We start from the raw sequence: 23,416 nt of genomic DNA, 5'->3' as shown, positions 1-23,416 counted from the left end.
GCTTTGGGTCAGGAGTCACGTGTCAGCCAGGCCAGGTAAGGATGGCAGGATTCTTTTCCTAAAGAGTATTAGTGAATAACATGTTTTTTCCTGATAATCAATAACTGTTTCATGATCATCATTACAGCCTTAATTCCAGACTTGTATTAATTCAAATTTCATCATCTGTCATGATAGGATTCAAACCTGGATCCCCAAAACATTACCTGGGTTGCTGGATTAATAGTCTCGCAATAATCCCATAAAACCATCTCTCCCCCATCTAAAATAACATAAATTCAAACCAGACTTCATTAATGAACAAAGAAACAAAACATTTTTTATGTTACTAAAATTACACTGGCAAGAAGAGATGACTCATTCCTAAGATACAAACTTAAACTATGTCCAATTTAAATCCAAACAAATTGGATTCACAAAAAAAAGACAAGGCAATGGTTTACTAAAGGCGTACTGCAAGGATCTATTTTGGGGCCACTGCTGCTTGTCATTTTTATAAATGACTTGGATGAAGGTGTAGGAGGATAGGTTAGTGAATTGTGGATGACACTAAAGTTGGTGGAGTTGTGAAGAGTGCAGAAGGATGTTGCAGATTACAGAGGGCCATAGGTAAGCTGCAGGGCTGGGCTGAGAGGTGGAAATGGAGCTTAATGTGGAAAAATGTCAGGTGATTCACTTTGGAAGGAGTAATAGGAATACAGAGTACTGGGTTAATGGTAAGATTCTTGGTAGTGTGGATGGGCAGAGAGATTTCAGTGTCCATGTGTATAGATCCATGAATGTAGCCACCCAGATTGAAAGGGTTGTTAAGAAGACATTTGGTGTGTTAGCTTTTATTGGTAAAGAGATTGAGTTTCAGAGCCATGAGGTCATGTTGAAAGTGTACAAAACTTTGGTGCGGTCACACTTGAAGTATGGCATACAGTTCTGGTTGCCGCATTATAGGAAGGGTGAGGGAACATTGGAAAAGGTGCAGAGGAGATTTACTAGGATGTTGCCTGGTATGGAGGGAAGGTCTTATGAGAAAAGGCTGAGGGACTTGAGGCTGTTGTCATTAGAGAAAAGAGGGTTAAGAGGTGACTTAATAGAGACATACAAGACGATCAGAGGATTAGGTAGGATGGACAGTGAGAGCCTTTTCGTCGGATGGTGATGGCTAGCATGAGGAGATATAGCTTTAAATTAAGGGATGATAGATATAGGACACATGTCAGAGGTAGGTTCTTTACTCAGAGAATAGTAAGGGTATGGAGCACCCTGACTGCAACAGTAGTAGACTACCAACTTTAAGTGCATTTAAATGGTCATTGGATAAATAAATGGATGGAATAATGTAGGTGAGATGGGCTTCAGATTGGTTTCACAAGTTGGTGCAACATCCAAGGCCAAAGGGCTTGTACTGCGCTGCAATGTCCTATGTTCTATGTTTTAAATGAATATCATAGAAGGAAAATATCAGTAAAAAAACACAAAGTCTGTGGATCAGAGCTTAAACCATAAAGGGGGAATTAGGTGACCTTCTCACATTCTGGCTTTATTTTTGATGATGGTATCGTGCTATTGCAATTTAATTTGGTGGCCATTGAGTTGAAGTTAGGTCTTGGCTTGAGTTAGCAGCTCTCTCTTTCTTTCTAATATTTGAATGATATCATTTGCATTCTCCATGGGAGAGAGAAATAGTAGTCTCACTGATTTACAGGCTTTTAGAAGTTCTGAGAATCAACTGATGTCTCTTCGCTCAGTTCAGTGACAAACTGCCAAATGAAAACAATCCAAAGGATGTTGCTGGGCAGTTTCTTTTCACTACCTGAAAGTGCCTAGGGTTGAAACTTATTTTTCTATTGGCTTAGTGTTGGTTTAATCAGTTTGTGTAGAGGGTTTCTCGCTCTGAGGCAGAATGAGATCTTTTGCTCTGTCTTACCAAAATTTCTACTTGCCTCCCCGTGGCACTCCTATCCCCTGATTCCAACCCCAACCTACCACCTTTCCTTCCCTTCCTGAAAGAGCTCACTTCTCACCAGATATCTGCCAAACCCTCACATCTATGGTCACGTCCCATTTTTGAAAAGCCATTGTACACTCGAATGGCATTCCAAAGCTGCCTGAGATGGGGAAAATTGTACCTTGGTTCTCTACCAGGGGCCCAGAGATCTGGGAGAGAGGAACATCCAGGGAAGGTTTGTTCTGTTCCTGGGTGATTTACAGAGGGGATCATGGCACGAGAACCTGGTAACTTGGTCTCTGTTGCAAATAGAACAGTATCCACATTCAAGAATGGTCAGCAGTGTCGCAAGAAGGTCATTGACCCTTTCTGCTCAGCCAAGGTAAGTGCCAGCATCTTCTCTTTGCTCCTGCACCAGTCCCAGAATTTCACATGGCTCATAGGGATGAGGGAGCACATTGGATTGTACACAGCACTGATTACAAGAATTGTTCCTGATGTGTTTTTCACAGTTGAATCAAGTGCCCAGTATCCTGACCCCAGAGAAGGCAGTGATGTTACCCTCAGCTGTACCATCTCCAAACTCTCAGATACAGTCTGTCTCCAATGGAAACAGAGAGATTCATCTTGGCAGAATGATGGGAAAACCGATCAGATCCGAGTGAATGACACGGTCTATCTGATGGTCAAACATGTTACTGTGGAGGATGAGAAGTTGTATATGTGTGAAGTACAGGAAAATAGATCCATAATTCACTCAGAGAACGTAGATTTTTATGTATACCAGGGTAAGTGCAGCTTCCTCATCTGAATATTAAAGAATTACTGATATAAAACTGTTTCATTTAACATGAACCTCGTGGATGTTAATTATCTTTCATGTTGTCGGTCAGAATGAGGCTTCCTGCTGCACATTTCAACAGTGAACTAAATCTGACCTCTCTCCTCTCATTAACCCTTTTTGTTGAGTTCTGCTGCTGATCACAATGATTCCAGTTACTGCACTGTCTGGGCTTCAAATAAACATTGACTTAGGAGCAAGACAAAGGGAAGAGGGAAGGTCAGGGAGTGGCCATGAATGGAGAGGGAAACATAGAATTCAAGAGCGGGAGTAGGTCAGTCAGTCCTTCCAGCTTACTCCCCATTCGGTGTCATCATAGCTAATCATCCAACACACTACCTTGTTCCCCCTTTCTCCCATTATGCTTTGATCCTTATAGCCTGAAAGAATGTTTTAAATGCCTTCTTGAAAGCATTCCATGTTTTGGCCTCATTCACATGTTGTGGTAGTGAATTCAATGAGCTCACCACTCTCTGGCTGAAGAAACATCTCTTAATCCTAGTGATAAATGGCTTCCTCCATATCATAAGACTGTGACACCTGCTTTTGGATTCCCCAGTTGTCAGGATCATCCTTCCTACATTTACTGTCTTGACCTGTTGGAATTTTATGGGTGTCTATGAGACTTGCCCCTCATTTTTCTGAATTTCAGTGAGCACAATTTTAATTGATCCAGTCTCTCTTCATATGTCAATCCTTCCATCCCAGGAATCTGTTTAGTAAAACTTCTTTGAGTTCCTTCTGTTAGGGTTTGGGTAGGCATTGGGGTTAGGATTCCCCTGAAATGGAGCCCAAAACTGCATGTAGTACATCAAGTGCAGTCTTACCCATACCATTTATTTTTGCAGCAAGGAACCCTTCTACTTCTCTTCTTTGCATCTAATACTATCCATAATTTCCATTATTAGCTATGGTCAGGCTACCTTTCCCTATTTTTGTGCCATACAGAAATGAACACTTCCACCATGCACTCTTTAAATGTTTGCTATTGCCTATCCACTGTCATCCTCTTCAATAACGTTCCCCTATTTATCATAGGCAGCTCACGTATCATACCATCGTAATTTCCTTTATTTAGATTCAAGACCTAAGTCTTTGAATCAATTACGTTATTTAGATTAGATTGGATTCCCTACAGTGTGGAAACAGGCCCTTCGGCCCAACAGGTGCACACTGACCCTTCGGAGAGTAACCCACCCAGACACATTTCCCTCTGATTAATGCACCTAACACTATGGGCAATTTAGCATGGCCAATCCACCTGACCGGCACATCTTTAGGCTATGAGGGGAAACCGGAGCACCCGAAGGAAACCCACGTAGACACGGGGAGAATATGCAAACGCCACATGGACAGTTGCCTGAGGCTGGAATTGAACCTGGGACCCTGGTGCTGTGAGGCAGCAGTGCTAACCACTGAGCCACTGTGCTGCCCATTTTGAAGTATTATGTCATATTATGGCCATGCTTCCCTAAGGGGCCTCAGACAGCTAGATTGCTTCTTATTTTCTTCTGATTCTCCAATACCCGGTCTTAGATAGTTTGTTCTCTTGTTGATTCCTCCAAGTAATCTTCTGGAAAAACATCTTGATCATAGTCTATGAATTCCTTCTCAATAGTGTTTTTGTTGTTCAAATTATGTACAGACTAATGTCACCTATAATTGCAGCTGGACATTTACTACTTGCATATCTAATTTCCTGTTTAATGCCTTCTCTGAAATTACCACTACAGCCTGAGGCAATCATAAGCACCACCCATATGGATTTCACTTTCTTGAAGTGAATATCCTTCCTCAATATTTTGATAATTTACTCTTTAACTAGTAATGCTACCCACCTCCTTTTCCTCTTTGTCTGTCCTTTCTGAAAACTGAAGACCCCTGAATATTCAGTTCCCATCTCTGGTCTCCATTATGCCAACTCCATCAAACCTATTTATATTTATTTGCACAATTTCATCAAATTGATTTTGAATATTCCATACATTAAGACACAAACTCTTAAAGTTTGTCATGGGTTTGGAGATACCAATGTTGGACTGGGGTGTACAAAGTTAGAAATCATACAACACAAGGATGTAGTCCAAAAGGTTTAATTGGAATCACTAGCTTTCGGAGCACCACTCCTTCACCGGGTGATTGTAGAGGACACAATTGTAAGACACAGAATTTATAGCAAAAGTTTAGTGTGATGTAACTGAAATTATACATTGAAAAATACCTTGATTGTTTGTTGAGTCTTTCAACTGTTAGAATGACCATGATAGTTTCACTTCTTTCATATGTAAATCACAAAACTTTTTTTAGAAGTTACATCCTCAGGTTAACTGTAACAATTGGTGTCAGTCAGATAATATGTTGAAGGTGTTAGCCCCCCCGTGTTCCCTGCCTGTGCCATAATGTTTAGACTGATTCTAACCTAATAAGTGAGTTAACAGAGTTTACATTGATTCATGCAGTTTTTGAGCAAAGTACAATGTAACTCTGCAAGTGCAAATTCACCCCACAAATGTATATGTGTGTGTGTGTGTCTGTGTGTGTGTGTCTGTGTGTGTCTGTGTATGTCTATCTGAAAATGTGTTGCTGGAAAAGCGCAGCAGGTCAGGCAGCATCCATGGAGCAGGAGAATCGACATTTCGGGCATGAGCCCTTCTTCAGGAATGAGTAAAGTGTGTCCAGCAGGCTAAGATAAAAGGTAGGGAGGAGGGACTTGGGGAGGGGCGTTGGAAATGCGATAGGTGGAAGGAGGTTAAGGTGAGGGTGATAGGCCGGAGTGGGGTGGGGGCAGAGAGATCAGGAAGAAGATTGTAGGTTAGGAAGGTGGTGCTGAGTTCGAGGGTTGGGACTGAGACAAGGTGGGGGGAGGGGAAATGAGGAAACTGGAGAAATTTGAGTTCATCCCTTGTGGTTAGAGGGTTCCTAGGTGGAAGATGAGGCACTCTTCCTCCAGCCGTCGTGTTGCTATGGTCTGGCGATAGAGGTGTCCAAGGGCCAGCATGTCCTTGGTGGAGTGGGAGGGGGAGTTGAAGTGTTGAGCCACGGGATGGTTGGGTTGGTTGGTCCGGGTGTCCCAGAGGTGTTTTCTGTAACGTTCCGCTAGTCCCCCTCCCACTCCACCAAGGACATGCAGGTCGTTGGACTCCTCCATCACCAGACCATAGCTAGTGCTTCTGATTAAACTTCTTAAAGTTTGCACTTGGCAGTCCTATCCACATTATTTTTCTCCATTGCCTACTTTGATTCTTGCCACAACCATTTAATATTAAACCCTTCGAGTCATACTATCAAATGTCCCTTGGGACATCAGTTGTGGTTCTGCAAACTGTCCAGTTTGGAACTAGTCCCAATGTCCCAGGAATCTGAAACCTTTCCCTACTACTGCAGTCATGTATTCATCCATTACATTCTGTTATTTCTACTCTGACTAACACAGATTCACTGATGAAGAGTCACTGGACTCAAAACGTCAACTGTACATTCTTCCCTCTGATGCTGCCAGATCTGCTGAACTTTTCCAGAGATTACTGTTTTTGTTTCAGAACTCCAGCATCCACAATTCTGTTTTATTGTTGAAATGCAACCAATTTTCTGTTTTTATTTCCTCTGAGGCCTTTCCTCACCCCCAGCCTCCACCTCCCCCACCACCACCCCCAATCCTATCCAAAATGGTACATTGGTTTTGCAGAGAATGGTCACAGAAGACTCCTGCACTACCTATTTAGTTTGCTTTCTCTGCTGGTGGTGGTTCATTACCTCCCCCCAGCATCTTAGCCGATGGTGTGACCATCTTTCTATCCAGGTTATCTGTGATACTCACAGCCTCTCTGATGCTCCATATAGTCTCCGCCCCTCACTGCAACTCCAAAATGCCTGCTTCCAGGAGCTGTAGCTAGAGACACTTCCTGCACACATTATGGCCCCAGGTACTGGAACTGTGTCTGTGTTCCCACATGGAGAAAGAGGAGCACATTGCAGCCTTGAGCTCTCCTTGTATGACTTACCCCTTGAAATTGAACCTTATCTGCTATATGTCACAATGCCTCTGGCTCTTTCAATTGTCCTTAAAATCAGATAATATTAATTACTCTTGAGCACATTTTTCTGTACCTCTGCATTATACCATTTAAGCACTGAATTCATTTTACAAATCTACAAATAAATGATAAGCTGGCCATGCCCACATAACTATATAAGTTTTTCAAGAGTTTTCAAGATTTTGGCCTGGAGCACTATCTGTTTGGGTAAACAGCAAGGTCCCAATGAAACATTCAAGCTTCAGACACGATGGAGCCTGCGCAATTACCCCTACTCTGAAAAAAAACTCAAGGGCAAAGTGACCTTGTACCAGACCAGCATTGCATCAAATCCCAGACTGCTTTACTGCCTGTGGAATGGAGGATACTTTTCCTAGCTGTGTTTCACTTGGAATTATGGATATTGTTGCATTTCCCTCAAAAGCCAATTGTCAATTGCAAATATTGAGACAAACCTACACCTTAAACCCAGAACTCCAAGAACACAAACCTGCAGCAAACAGCAGTATACATGTCTCACAGTTTCATCATTATTGTATTTCAGCCTTTATTCACCAAATTCCTCCTCCAACCCCTCCATCCCACCCTCCTACCACAATGGGCCATTGTGGTTTGAATGAAATGCAGATAAACTTGTCAATACCTGAAGTGAGATGGCTGACTCAGGACTCAAGGAGTTAAAAACTTCATCACTGAAGTCTAAACCGATGAGGAGAATCTGATTTTTTTGCCTTCTGCTCAATTCCACCTGCCCAATATTCCTCTTGCCATTTCTGAGAATGGAATATTCAATTTCAATTTTCAGCAATCCCAAAATTGCAGTTAAACTGCAGCTACCACTCACAGCAGGAATCCATGTTGTTGCTCAGTATTAGGTTATTGGGAATTTGAAGTCTTAAAACAAAAAGCAAAGAATGATACAGCATGGGAATAGGTCCTTCTCGCCACCAAAACTGCACCAACACAGGATGCATTTCTAAGCTAAAAACTCTTGCCTCTACACAGCCTGGACCCTTCTGTTCCTTGTCTGTTCACATATCTGTCAAGATGTTTCTTAAATCTTGATATCATTCAAAGGGAAACATCATCTTAAACAGAGAAAAGAGTAATGACATTCAATGAAGTTTGTCTTTTCAACATATCGATCTCATCCAAGATTGCAATGTTTAAGTAGGTAATTGTTTTGACAGGCATATGACAATAGAACATTTAAATGATCAACACACAAATATTTTAATGAAATAATAATCATCATTTTGCCTTTTGCTGTGCTTACACAAACATAACATTGTATTTCTCTTTTGTAGACTTATATGAAGAGAGTTACATTCTTTATCGCTCAGGCACAGACCACAGTGAACTCAACCTGGTTTGTAATTACTTTTATAACTATGGTCATTTTCATTTCAAAACTGCTGCATGGAGCTGGAGGTCAGATTCTCAAAATCAGGAGAAAAGTATAGTATCTGCTTCGAGATATCAGCCCTTCAATGTAGAGAGGACTCACTTTGGGAATCGACTGGTCCCCACAATGGCAAGGTTTAATGGTCTGGACTTCAATGTGAGAATTGTGCCTGTCCTGTTTGAAGATGCAGGAGTATATACATGTTCACTGGGATCATTTACAATGGTGACCATTACATTAATCACAGTTAAAGGTAGGGGTCAGAATGTTGATGCTATTTTCAATGATCAAGCAATTATATAAAAACTTAACAATTTTCTTGTTAACACAGTCACAGCTGAACCCTCAGATGCGGAGACTGGGGGAGACTCCATTACCCTGACCTGCTCTGTCTCTGATGTCAGTGAATCAATCAGACTTGTTTGGATCAATAACAATGGTAAAGTTGTTGAAGAAAAGGCATTGACTGAGAGAAATAAGGAAGAGAAATCATCGAGACTGGTTATTCAGAAAGCTGACACAAGCAGAGGGAAGTGGACATGTGTTTTGTTTCATCAAAATATGCCTCAGGTTTCAGTCCCATACTATATGGAACTCCATGGTAAGTGACTCAAGGCTTGCTCTTATACATAGAATACAAAGGAAATATTGTTACCACTTATTGTTGTTAAAGGCAACAGTAACACATCCTTTATATCTTGTGCATGATCCTCTGCAATAATGCAGCTTTTCAGAAACTTTCCCTGGGATAACAACTTACTGTCTGGAAGACAAATTGTATAATCAGTATTGATCACATCAATGTGAATTTGGAAAGTGGATGAACATTTGTCAGAGTGTTAAATGTTTGTATCTTATGTTCCATCAAGCTTGCAGTGGAAGCTGATAATCTGTAAAAGAAAGTAAAATTGCAAATGAAGGTAAAGTTTGAACAAGCTTTCCTTCACAAACTTTGGGAGATTAACAAATGTCCTTCTCTACAACTCATGGTATCACAAAACCATGTGTAAGGATGGGGAGAGGATGTTGTAAAATAGACAGAGGGTGCCCTGATTTTGGGCAAAATAGTCCGGGACTATTTTTAATAATTATTGAGCAATACAATGGAATGTGTGGAAGAGAAGTTGGAAGTGTAGGCAAGTGCTTGAGATGGAGAAGTTCCAGTGAACAAGCCCAACCCTACAATGATCAGGGCAGTTTATCCTTGGCCATGTTTTTTCTTTAAGAATCCCCTAAACAGATGGAGGGTTGGGGTTTTTTTTTCTGTTCTGGTCACACAAACAGAATGGAGACCTCTCAGAATAGATACCAATTTTTCTGCAGAAAACCATTTCACAGGTGAAGTTAAAAAAAGTTAGTTACTTCCTAGTATCATTGTTCCTAATTTTTTGAAAACTTTTCTTTAACCTTGATCACTTTAAGACAACTCTCTCCCATTGCCTTGCTTTATTTCACTTCTCATATTTTATGTGTTGTGTTCTCCCATATCCCCACCGCAACCCTTCAGTACTCATTGGCTCCCTTGCATTTCTAACACCACCCCGACTTTATGATCTGGTAGGTTAGGGGATTAGGGTTCCATCTGTGTGGTACTTAGCATCATCTGTAGGTCCCATTGAGGCATTTACATTACCTCACTGGGAGGAAAAGCACAAAAGTCCATCCTGATCTTCCTTTGAACTTTCTGTCTAATACATTACTTGCGGCTTATCACACCAACCTGCATCCTATCCCATTCACTCATCATATGCAACTTTCAGTGTGCCAGCTCCTACCACCATGAAATACACCTCCCTCAAACATGTCCATGCACTTCGGAAATTAAGCCTTGTCATTGCTGAATTTCTTGTTGGATTACCATCATGGCTTTCACAGAAACCTGGCTGAGAGTTGACAACATCTTTCCTTTCCATTTGGCTATGGTGTCCTTTCCAAGTCCATCATAGTTTTCATGTTATCACATCATTTCAAGAACACTTCAAATGTTGCAACATTCAAGGCTATGGACCAAGTGCTGGAAGTGGGACTAACCTAGATTTAGAATTGTTTTTTGTTGTGCAGACCTGACACTTTGAAGCACTGCTTCTGAACTGTATGATTCTCTGATTCTAAGTCATTTATGGGACCAAATGAGGCCATTTAATCAATTACTTTGTAGCCTTTATCACCATTTCACAGCTTGACCGTTCTCCTTTCTCCTCTGGTGTATTTTCCTCTGTTGCATATCTCAATTTGTTCCGTCCCTCTCACCTACACCTATTATCCTCATTCTCTACTGCCCACCAATCAAACTGTTCTCACTGCAATGTATTTACTGCTTTCCTCCCTCAACCAATCATTCTTGAGTTAAAGGAACGGTCTATTTATTAGCTACTAAACATGAGGAAAAAAAAATTGAACAAGACAGCCATACATAGATTCTAAATGTGAATCGAGTAAAGAGGAAACAGTTCAAAGAATATATGAATTTGCCTCCAGATTCCATGAACATTGTACCTGTTAAATTAGTTGCTATTGGCAAGAGTGATGTTGACAGTAAAGCTGCTGATTTCAGGTTTCTTGGATGTGCAGTTAACTGAGAGACTTTTGTCCAATTTCTTTTTTGATGATGACATCATTGGTTTGCCTGGCTTCCACAGCTCAGAGTAAGAGTGAGTCTTTCTACACCTGCAGGAAAGGGGCGTCTACTGGTTGTCCTCAAACTGTGAGCTTCATAGCACATAATTCTACATTAGCAAATCAGCTCACTAACACACACAGACCAGGGGCTGCAGTTGGTTTTTGACCATGTTTTATTGTATATATCAGGAAGGGTAAACATTGACATGTCTGCAGTTTGGTATGTCATCCACAAGGGATAGTTTTCTTCTGACAGTGGGAGTCAGCCACTTATTACCTCTGTTGCTACAGGGGATCACAGATCAGTTTGTTTTGAACTGCGTCTCACCTTTTAAAGGGAAAGAAATTCTCACTCTAACTTACGAATTGGTGAACAGTAAGAATTTGACATTATCACATTGATTCTGTCGGGTACAGTTCAAAATCAACCATTCACTTCCTGAACAGTGGGATTATCAATTATTGTACAAAATAACCAATTATAAACCAGGCATCAGAGTAGAAGAAGACATTGACATGGAGAGTAAAGTTATGATAAATGGTCTCCAGATTTCATGGTAGATTGCATTTAATGTTCTGTTTCATAGATTAAAATCTTGACCATATTCAGGCAATGGGACCTGACTCAACTGAGCAGAAATTGACCAAAAGTCTGCCTGCGAAGTAAAGATTTACAATTACTTCATTTCTTACCTGATCTAGTGTTGCAATATTGTATTAGATATTGCACTAGAATTTTAAGTGAATTATGCCAGAGACAAGCATTATTGTCATTGTGAAAGTTTCTGAATCGTCAGACTAGTTGTAGTTTGGAAATCATTTCCACTTTCAGAGCTGTGGCTGTTTCAACCTTGATGGCACAGCACAGCACAGCACAACTGAGATTGGACACTCACCACCTGTGCAATCTCAGGTGTGAGTTTGGTTTCATCCAGTACAGCCAACACAACACTTTTACATCAAATCCATTCAGTGTAAAGAATGAACGATTCAATTATTTTCTTCACTCACTTTTTTATTCACACTGAGTTGCTTAATTTAATTGAAGACAATCAGACCAATAGAATTTGCTGGAAATTGTTAACTACAGACACACAAAATGTGATTTAAAAAAAGACATTTCACACAAATGCTCTGGTTCCCAAAATTTAAAGTGGAATATTTTCACATAATTTGTAGCTCAATTTTAACTGGAATTGATAGCAAAATTGTCATCAACCACTTTGTCATTCACAGTGAGAGCGAGACCTGTTCTCGTCATTTGGATCATCATCGTTTTCGCTTTCCTGTTTATTAAACTAGCCTTTGCTGTTGGACTTATTTTCCGCTTGAAGAGGATAAATAGGGTAAGAATTTCTACAAGTTTTCAAGCAAATTGTGAATGAACTGCCAACTGTCCCTGAGGAAACTGATGTCTTTGAACAGGTATTAGTGACCCAAACTGATTATCTTATGTGATTCAAAATTGTTTATTGAGCACAATTCAAAAAAATCGTAAGTGGTAGAGTAAAACAGATCAAAAGATCAAAATTTAGTCAAATGTAAAGTCTTGACTGTTTTATCTGATTTAACTGTCAAAACCCTCTTTATTCCCTTTATCCCAAAGAAAGAAATCAGAAAATGCAAATAGCTCCTTCCTTGTTTATCAATGAGTGGACATGCTCAAAAAAGGAGGTCGTTCTCTGAAGTTTTCATTGGCTCTCACAAATACTCCTCTTTGAAATTATTATGTTGAAAAATGTCAGAAAGTAATGTTTGAATAGTTCAAGTAGGACCTGTAAAAATTACAATGAATTGAAAGTATCTTATGATAATTTCAGTTTATTTAAGTGTGTGCTCTGATTCTTGATATTATTGATTTGATGTCATGAGAGAGTTTCAGTAGAGTTGGAATTCAGAAATAAACGTGTCACAAAGTAAACCACTTCCTCTGTGGCAGATTTGATTTTTCTGATTTACTGATGTTTAAATCTCAGTTAGTTCAACATAAAAGACAATTTGGGAGTGACAATTTGTGTTTGAGGAAGGAGAGTTTCAAGTCTGTGTACATTTAGGTGAAATGAGAATTGTGGAAATATTTTCCAACAATACATTCTACCAGGAACTACAGTTTATAATTTCTGCCAGGTTTGATTAGATTAGATTAGATTAGATTAGATTAGATTAGATTACTTACAGTGTGGAAATAGGCCCTTCGGCCCAACAAGTCCACACCGACCCACCGAAGCACAAGACCCATTCCCCTACATTTACCCCTTCACCTAACACTACGGGCAATTTACCATGGCCAATTTGTTCCTTCTAATTACCGAAGCATATTGGCTGAGTTTCACTGCTTGCTGGCTGATCCTGTTATGACAAAATCCCAGTCAATGTTCCCCAAGTTATTACAATTCTAGATTGGAGTAACCCAAATCGATGAGCTCCTGAGTGAATAGGAAGAACTGGCTCCACTTCACTATCGGTCACTCCCCCAATTAATCACAACAAGCTAACGTCACAAAGAATCCCTTCCCATGCCAATACTTCTCACCTTGATCAAACAAATTTATGTTTTGACAATGAACAGTTGATTTTTAGATTCTTGCCTATGAAGGTTGATTGAAATTCCTTTCTCTTGCTTCTTTTTGGCAGTGGCTAGCTGTCAGACCTCAGAGAGAGAGAGTGAGAGAGAGAGAGAGAGAGATTTCTTTTCATTGTCTTTACCCTGTGTAGTTTCGGAGGGTTTAATATCTCATCTCAAAATTGTCACCTTCAAAGATCATTGCTCCGCACAATAGAATGCCAGATCACTAACACAAACAGAGCAGGGTTGAAGATTACTTCTCACCCCTATTCCTGTGTATTACTGAAATGGGGAAAGTGTGTCTTACTCAGATTGCTGTCATCTTTTTGCCAGCATGCTTACAGACTGAAATATTCACAGCAACTTATGATTTGGTTTATAAAGCATTTCACGCTTCTAAATTTGCACATTTGTAGTTTCTAGACATTTCATCTGGTGTGATATTCCTGAATTTCTCTCTCTCTCTCTCTCTGTGTCTTCAGACAGACACAGAAATTAATTTGCAGTAATTTTCTTGGCTGTATGTCCTTGCTTTTGATTTAAAAGAAAGTGCATCTTGTAATTCAAAATTTTTATTTGGAAGCCAATCCAATGGACAATTTCCAAATTTCCTTGTAACCCATTGCAAAGCTGTCTTCCTGGAAAAGAAAAATCAGCTTGAATTGTTGAAATCAGTTTCAACTGTTGAAATGATCTTATTCACCATGAGTCAGTGGTACACAAGTCAAATTCTGTTTCTGTGTACATTCATAACATTTTCTTTGTTCATCACTTCTTGGTTAACATTTACTTTTGAATGATTAATTTAAAGTAATTCTTTGCCTCTGTTAGAAATCAAACAGCAGGATTTTGGATGAGGCAACGAGAAATAAAGAAGCTATTGGATGTCAGATCCTGAACTCTGGCTCTGATTTGTGATCGCAGAATGAATGATGTGGCACAGACATACTTGTGCCCAATGAGATCTTTACTCTTGTAAAACAAAATTAAACCAAACTTGAAACCTTTCATGTTAGTTTTACTCGGGATATATCTTGTGATGATACTTTTATGTAGTTGGATTCATTTATGTTGTAAAATGTGAATGTCAATTGTTCCAATCTCAGTATCTCTGATTTTATTTTGTAAGTGCTAACTTTCAATGTGACTGTATGAAATTGCATTCAGCAGTAGTCGGTGTGGATGTTGAATTCCTGATCTGCAGAAATCAACTGAAACATTGCCCTATTGGGTTTTTAATGGTATTTTGCTTTTTAAAAAGTATTGTTAGTATATAGGATATATGCACCCATATTTTTTGCTCATCCCTTCCTTAAGAAGCGAAAGAACTGCAGATGCAGGAAATCAGAAATACAAACTGGGATTGCTGGAGGGTCTCAGGAGTTCTAGCAGCATCTATGGAGAAGGATCAGGGTTGACATTTCGGGTCCAGTGACTGTTTTGAGGAGGAGTCACTGGACCTTGGCGTTGACTTTGGCTTCTCTCCATGGATGCTGCCAAATCTGCTGAGCTTTTCCAGCAATTTCTGTTTTTGTTGTTGTCCTTACGAAAACAGTGGTGAACCACCCTCTTGAACTGCTGCAGTTGTTGTGGTGGAGGTACACCTGTAATGTGGTTGGGAAGGAGATTGCGGGACTTTTGGTCCAATGATGGTGAAGGAGCAGCAGTACAGTTCCAAGTCAGGATTGTACTGTGGCTTGGAGATAAACCTGCAAGTAGTGGTCGGTGATGGACTTTCTGGTTTAGAAGGTGTGGTTGAAGGAGCCTTGGTAAGTTGCTACAATGCACCTTGTAAATAATCCCACACTGATACCATTGAGCACCAGTGAAGGGAATGAATGTTTAAGGTGGTGGATGGACTGCCAGTCAAGTGGGCTGCATTGTTTTAGATGGTGTCAAGCTTCTCAAGTATTTTTCCATTCATCCAGAATAGAGAATATGCCATTATTCACCCGACTTGTGCCTTGCAGGTAGTGTCAGGAGCTAAGATACTTGATACAAAATTCCAGCCTGCTCTTGTAGCCATGGCATTTATATAGGATTTACATTTCAATTTCTTGCCAATGGTAACTGCTCTCCTCCCTGTAATGTAGATATTTGGGGAATTCAATAATGGTGATATCAATGTATGTTAAGAGGAGATTGTCATTTCCTGAGAATTGTGAAGTGTATATGTAACTTGCCACTTATCAAACTGAAGTTGCATGTTGCATCCTCACTCACCCATTCTCCACATGTGCACACTCCCATGTGTACAACCCTACCACATGCACACTGCACACCCCCCTGTGCCCCCCCCCACACACACACATTCCACCCCCGTGCTGAATAAGGGCATGGATTGCTTCCATTTCTGTGAAATTTTGGATAGGGTTGAACATTGTTCAAACCTCAACAAGCAACTCAACTTCTGACCCTATGAAGAGAAAGTCATTGATGTAGCTGAAGATGGTTTGGCTTATTGTACTAATTCCTCATTCCATGTCCAAAAGTATCACTTAGCCTGTGACCAATGATGTCCCACATAGGTCACTTCTGGGTCCACTGCTTTTTGTCATTTATATGAATGCTTTTGATATGAACATAGTAGATACAGTTAATAATTTTGCAGTTGGCACCAAAATTGGTGATATAGTGGACAGAGCTGAAAATGTGTTGCTGGAAAAGTGCAGCAGGTCAGACAGCATCCAAGGAGCAGGAGAATTGACGTTTCGGGCGTGAGCCCTTCTTCAGGAACCAACAACTTCTACCCCGACCTCAAATTTACCTGGACCGTCTCAGACTCCCAAGAAGGTACCTCAGAATACAAGAGAACCTTGATCAGATAGGCTGAGGAGTGGCAGAGGAATTTAATTTACATATATGTGAGATCCTGAATTTTAGAAAGGTAAATGAGGGCAGAACTTACGCATTTAATGGTAAGATTCTGGGGAGTGTTGCGGAGAGTGCAGGTTCATAATTTCTTGAAAGTAGAATTACAGGTAGACAAGATAGTAAAGAAAGTGTTTGGTATGCTTGCCTTTATCGGTCAGCATATTGAGTATAGGATATGGGAGGTCATGTGGCAGATGTACAGGACATTGGTTACGTCGCTTGTGGAATACTGCATTCAATTCTGGTCTCCCTGCTATAGGAAAGATGTTGTGAAACATGAAAAGCTTCAGAAAAGATTTACAAGGATTTGCCAGGTTTGGAGGATTTTAACAATAGGGAGAACTAAATTGGTTGGGGCTATTTTCCCTGGAGCACGAAGGCTGAGGATGATCTTAAGAGGTTTATAAAATCATGAGGGGCATGGATAGGGTAAATAACCAAGGTCTTTTCCCCAGGGTAGTGGAGTCCAAACTAGAGGGCAGAGGTTTAGGGTGAGAGGGAAAAGATTTAAAAGAGACCTATGGAGCAACTTGTTCACACAGAGGGTGGTGTATGTATGGAATTAGCTGCTAAAGGAAGCATTGAGGCTGAGACAATAACAAAATTTAAAAAACATGTACCCTTCCAGATAAATAGGAGGGGTTTAGAGGGATATGTGACAACCGGGAATAGATTAATTTATGATATCTGGTCAGCATGGACGTTTTGGACCGATAGGTCTGTTTCTGTGCTGTACAGCTCTGTGACACTGACTCCACTCTTGGCTGATTGGGTTGCATTCTGCAGTGCCCATTTAATACCTCTAGGGGCTGATGGTTGTGGTGTTGGATTTGTGATATATATCTGTTTTAATCTCATTGATTTCTGAGTTTGGAACGAAATCTCAAACTCGTGACATGTGTGCATTTCTGTGTTCATCAGGTGGTTTAATGATTAGCTTGTAAGTATTTCTGTAGCCATGGTGGTATGTGTTACATCATCTTGTTCGATGAAGAAAGCCACCAAGAGCTAATGGGTTGTTGGTTACATTGGGAGTGTTTTGTACCAAACAAGGCAAACAGATTACTATTGGATTCTGCACTTTTTAATTGTTAAACTGAGGGGCAAGCACCCATAGTCTGGGAGAGAGATATTTCACTTTCAGTTTCAGTTACAATTTTGGGATGTTCTGCAGTAGTATTGGGTGAAGATGGATGTGTAAAGCAATTGCTCCTGAGAAAGTGAAAAGATAGTTCAAATAGATTAAAAATAGATTATCAGTCTTTTACAATCTTTAAAATTGTGTTATGTATAAATTGATTGGTTTATTCTATTTTATCTTAATTTGATTTGCTTAATGAACTTGTTTAATGATTAAAAACAAATCTGCAAGATTGTGTACTTTAGTTTTAACAACGTGAAAAAACATCAGAAACAAAATATATAAACTATCAAGCCAGATTCAAGGCTGAGAACTGACTTGTCCAGTGATAACATCAACTGGGATCATAGCACAGTGAACGAGTGATACATAAGACCATAAGACATAGGAGTGGAAGTAAGGCCATTCGGCCCATCAAGTCCACTCCGCCATTCAATCATGGCTGGTGGGCATTTCAACTCCACTTACCAGCATTCTAAAGTTGGAAAGGTTGCAATATGGATTTGTAACTGAGAGTGATATCAGCTGGACTCTCTCTGCAGCTGAGTTGAATGGAACTAATTTGGAGGAGATGTGAGGAAAACCATTTTCAGCCAGAGGGTGGTCAAGATCTGGAACCCACTGCCTTTAATGGCAGCAGAAGCAGATACCTTCAATTCATTTAAGAAGTATTTAGATGTGTACTTGCCATGCCAAGGTATACATGGCTGTGGGCCAAGTGTTGGAAAATTGGATTAGCTCAGTAAGGTGATTGTTTTTCACTGGTGCAGGTTCAATGGCTGAAGGTCCTTTTTCTGAGCTGTAGATCTCTCTGACTCTGTTGGTTCAGAATGGAATAGGTGAGTTATTCCTGTTGTTGTTGAATCACTGCTACTCACTATCCTGTCACAGATCTTCCTCTTCATTCTCATGTTATCAGTACATGTTTGACCTGCTTGTAAGGATGATTCTCAACAAGGGCATTATCTAAATCATTTGGAATCAGTTTTTTTTTAGCGAATACTTTTTCAAACTTTTGACACTTAAAGTTCATGGCAGTTTGTTTGTGGTGTGCATGCATCTATCATCTGTGTGATATACTATGTACATGTGATTCTTTCATGTGTATGTATTGCATACATATTGTGTGCGTGGGTATAATGTCTGCATGTGTATATTGGCAGTGTTTATATTGTACATGTGTATCATGTGTATGTATATACATCATGTGTGTGAGCATGTGTGCACCATATGTGTTTATATTCTGTTCCTGTGTACGTATCGAGTATGTACATGCCAACATTTATCTACAACCTCTCTGTACTGGATTAGTGGCAACACATTAAGTTGTTTTTTGAAGTGGAAACTGCAATGCAGTCTGACAGAACACTCATTGACATACTACATAGTATGGTTTGTAATCGTTCAACAAAACAGTGTCTTATTTTATAAGGGAAAAGGTTCAATTGCGAATGAGAATTCCAACATAGACACAAAAAGGACTTTCAGATGTAGCTTTATTGTTTAAAATATAAAATTTATGTTTGAAAATCTTTAATAAATTGATGACTCTATGTTAACAGTTTCAACTTGAAATTCTGAGGCTAATAAATGTTGAAGGAAAGCCTGAAGATTTGAAATTAACAATTAATCCAGCATCAGCTGCTATTTGTGGAAGAAAGTTACAAATCTTCAGCCTTTGTGCTTCCTTACATTCTTCTGGAATGGTGTGGCCCAAACTTTCAGACTATACTAACTATTTCTCAAATCTTCAACCAGTGGAAACTGTGTATCTTTAGCCACACAGCCTTTCCTGGTAATGTCTTGAAGATTTCGATTAGATCAACCCTTAACTTTGAAATTCTAGAGAACTCAGGCCTAATTTGTATAATCTCTGCTCAGAATGTCACCCTTGTAGTCCAGGTATCATTCTTGTGAAGTGACGCTCTACTCCTTCCAATGCCAATATATCCTCTCTAATATCCTTATTGAAAACTTTAATTTCTACAGTTTTAACCTTGATTTCTAAAAACTGGTGAAGAAATGATTCTGCAGAACAAAGGAATGAGTACAATATTATGAATGTGTTTTATGTTGAAAAAATGCTATGTTAAATGAGAACGCATCTATGATTCTGCATTTGTAGAGTCAAATCGTGGCTCAGAAACTTGATCACAACATTGACATTTGACAGAGTTGACAACAGTTCTGAAAAAGAATCATACTGGACAAGACACTTGGCTCTGTTTCTCTCTCAACAGATGCTGCCAGACCAACTGAGTTTCTCCAGCGTGTTCTTTGTTTCAGATTTCCACCTTCTTCAGTATTTTATTTTTCATTGCCAGCTAATAGTTCTGTGCAATACTGAGGCAGTGCTGCACTTTCAAAAGCATTGTCTTTAGTTTATGTACTAAACAAAGTCAAACCCTATCTACCCTCTGAGGTTTTCACTTTTGCTTTTTCAAAGAAAATTGTTGGAGCTCTTACAATGTTCTGACAAGTATTTACCTCTCAACCAATTTTAATAAAATATTTGACCTGACTATTAACACATTGACGGGACTTTGCTTGGTGTGAATGATCTGGTGTGTATTCCATGTTACAGCTGCAAATGTGTTGCTGGTCAAAGCACAGCAGGTTAGGCAGCATCTCAGGAATAGAGAATTCGACGTTTCGAGCATAAGCCCTTCATCAGGAATAAGAGAGAGAGAGCCAAGCAGGCTGAGATAAAAGGTAGGGAGGAGGGACTAGGGGGAGGGGCGATGGAGGTGGGATAGGTGGAAGGAGGTCAAGGTGAGGGTGATAGGCCGGAGTGGGGTGGGGGCGGAGAGGTCAGGAAGAGGATTGCAGGTTAGGAGGGCGGTGCTGAGTTGAGGGAACCGACTGAGACAAGGTGGGGGGAGGGGAAATGAGGAAGCTGGAGAAATCTGAGTTCATACCTTGTGGTTGGAGGGTTCCCAGGCGGAAGATGAGGCGCTCCTCCTCCAGCCGTCGTGTAGTTGTGTTCTGCCGGTGGAGGAGTCCAAGGACCTGCATGTCCTCGGTGGAGTGGGAGGGGGAGTTAAAGTGTTGAGCCACGGGGTGATTGGGTTGGTTGGTTCGGGCGGCCCAGAGGTGTTCTCTGAAGCGTTCCGCAAGTAAGCGGCCTGTCTCACCAATATAGAGGAGGCCACATCGGGTGCAGCGGATGCAATAGATGATGTGTGTGGAGGTACAGGTGAACTTGTGGCGGATATGGAAGGATCCCTTGGGGCCTTGGAGGGAAGTGAGTGTGGAGGTGTGGGCGCAAGTTTTACATTTCCTGCGGTTGCAGGGGAAGGTGCCGGGGGTGGAGGTTGGGTTGGTGGGGGGTGTGGATCTGACAAGGGAGTCACGAAGGGAGTGGTCCTTGCGGAACGCTGATAGGGGAGGGGAGGGAAATATATCCTTGGTGGTGGGGTCCGTTTGGAGGTGGCGGAAATGGCGGCGGATAATACGTTGTATGCGCAGGTTGGTGGGGTGGTAGGTGAGAACCAGTGGGGTTCTGTCTTGGTGGCGGTTGGAGGAGCGGGGCTCAAGGGCGGAGGAGCGGGAAGTGGAGGAGATGCGGTGGAGGGCATCGTCGATCACGTCTGGGGGGAATCTGCGGTCCTTGAAGAAGGAGGCCATCTGGGTTGTGCGGTGTTGGAATTGGTCCTCCTGGGAGCAGATGCGGCGGAGACGAAGGAATTGGGAATATGGGATGGCGTTTTTACAGGGGGCAGGGTGGGAGGAGGTGTAGTCCAGGTAGCTGTGGGAGTCAGTCGGTTTATAATAGATGTCTGTGTTGAGTCGGTCGCCCGAGATAGAAATGGAAAGGTCTAGGAAGGGGAGGGAGGAGTCTGAGACAGTCCAGGTGAATTTCATGTCGGGATGGAAGGTGTTAGTAAAGTTGATGAACTGTTCAACCTCCTCGTGGGAGCACGAGGCAGCGCCGATACAGTCATCGATGTAGCGGAGGAAAAGGTGGGGGGTGGTGCCAGTGTAGTTGCGGAAGATGGACTGTTCCACATATCCTACGAAGAGGCAGGCATAGCTGGGGCCCATGCGGGTGCCCATGGCAACTCCTTTAGTTTGGAGGAAGTGGGAGGATTGAAAAGAGAAGTTATTCAGGGTGAGGACCAGTTCAGTCAGTCGAAGGAGGGTGTCAGTGGAAGGGTACTGGTTAGTGCGGCGGGAAAGGAAGAAGCGGAGGGCTTTGAGTCCTTCGTGATGGGGGATGGAGGTGTACAGGGACTGGATGTCCATAGTGAAAATAAGGCGTTGGGGACCGGGGAAGCGAAAATCCTGGAGGAGGTGGAGGGCGTGGGTGGTGTCCCGAACGTAGGTGGGGAGTTCTTGGACTAAAGGGGACAGGACCGTGTCGAGGTATTGGGAGATGAGTTCGGTGGGGCAGGAGCAGGCTGAGACAATGGGTCGGCCGGGGCAGGCAGGTTTGTGGATTTTGGGCAGGAGGTAGAAACGGGCGGTGCGTTTTCCAGTTCAGTCAGTCGAAGGAGGGTGTCAGTGGAAGGGTCGAAGGAGGGTGTCAGTGGAAGGGTCGAAGGAGGGTGTCAGTGGAAGGGTCGAAGGAGGGTGTCAGTGGAAGGGTCGAAGGAGGGTGTCAGTATTCCATGTTACAACAGTGTTCCCTTTCAAAAGAAACACCGCATTGCTCTGAACCATTTTTGTACATTTGGATATCACGAATTATACAAATGCATGTCTTTAAATGCAGTCACTAATTTGAGACAGATTTGAGGTACTCTGTTTTTCACATGTGCTATCATTCTTGATGCTGTGGACCAGTGGTGCTGGAGAGCTGCAGTAGTGTTGCTGCAGACAAGTGAGTTGTTTAAATGTTGTGGTGGGTGATGAAGTAATGATGACAACTGCTGCCCTCGGAAAAGCTGCTTAAAAAAACTCTCAATCTATCTGTGACTCAGTTTAATTCGGGTCTTCCATTGTGTGCATTTCCAGCTACGTTGTAACATTGAGGGCAACAAACAGGATAAATATCCATTCATACTGAGGCGTGCTCACAGAAAACAGAGTGGGAGGTTAAATTCACGTTTTTATTTTCATGAATTTGTTGCTGTTTTTCTCTCTTTACAGCTTCATTGGTACACAGACACTTATTCTTTAGTAAAAGCTCCACAAATTTGATGACATGTCAGGATGTCTCAGTAAAAGACAGAGGCAGTGCTGATAGAGAAAATAGTTTAGATTAATTCCCCATCAGTAGGAGGTTTGCAAGGTAAAAAAAAGTTGAAAAGTAAATATTGCAGGATTTACATTTCAAAAACTCATACAGAATGGAACAGGAGGAGAGGTAATTCTGATAATAAAGATATAAAGATATAATTAAGGAGGACATTCCTGGCAAAGAATTTTTTTTTCTGAAAATCAGGAAGTCAAGTCAGCTTGAATGGAGATTAGGAATTGCAAGGACCATTTAGTGCTGTTGAGAGTATTTCTCAGCCCAGAACATTAGTATTACTGTCCTTTGCTGCTCATTGAATGAGAGCTGGTAGACAGTAACTGTTTCTTCAGTGAATACGTGATTAGTAAGTTTAGTTGTGCCATAATGGAGGGCATATTCAGGTCCATATTAGTGACAGCATTTAGTCTGTGCATCACCAATCTGGACAACTGGTAAATATAGTGATGGTATCCAGCATTTGATCAAGATGACTTTCTGAGTCTCTTCTCCATACCAATACTTCCCATGGGATTTAGGCTTTATGGAGGTTCACCTGAATAGGGACACAGTTTGGTCAGTTCTCCAGGGATCATGTGGTTGACAGCTGATGTTGTCTCAGTTGCCATCTCCTGCTAAGTCATCCCTGCTTCATCCTCACACTGGATGCAGTCCCCTGGTTTCATATCACATGGTCACCCCAGGATTCCTCATTACTGTCTGATGCTTTTTCACTGTGAGCCGTCATCCAAACACACTTCAGAATCTGCAGTACCATCAAATGAGCTGTCTGCCCCACATTAATCACCAGAAGTTTG

Source organism: Hemiscyllium ocellatum, chromosome 16 (assembly GCF_020745735.1).
Source record: "Hemiscyllium ocellatum isolate sHemOce1 chromosome 16, sHemOce1.pat.X.cur, whole genome shotgun sequence".
Lineage (NCBI taxonomy): Eukaryota > Metazoa > Chordata > Chondrichthyes > Orectolobiformes > Hemiscylliidae > Hemiscyllium > Hemiscyllium ocellatum.
This window is presented reverse-complemented; position numbering follows the sequence as displayed.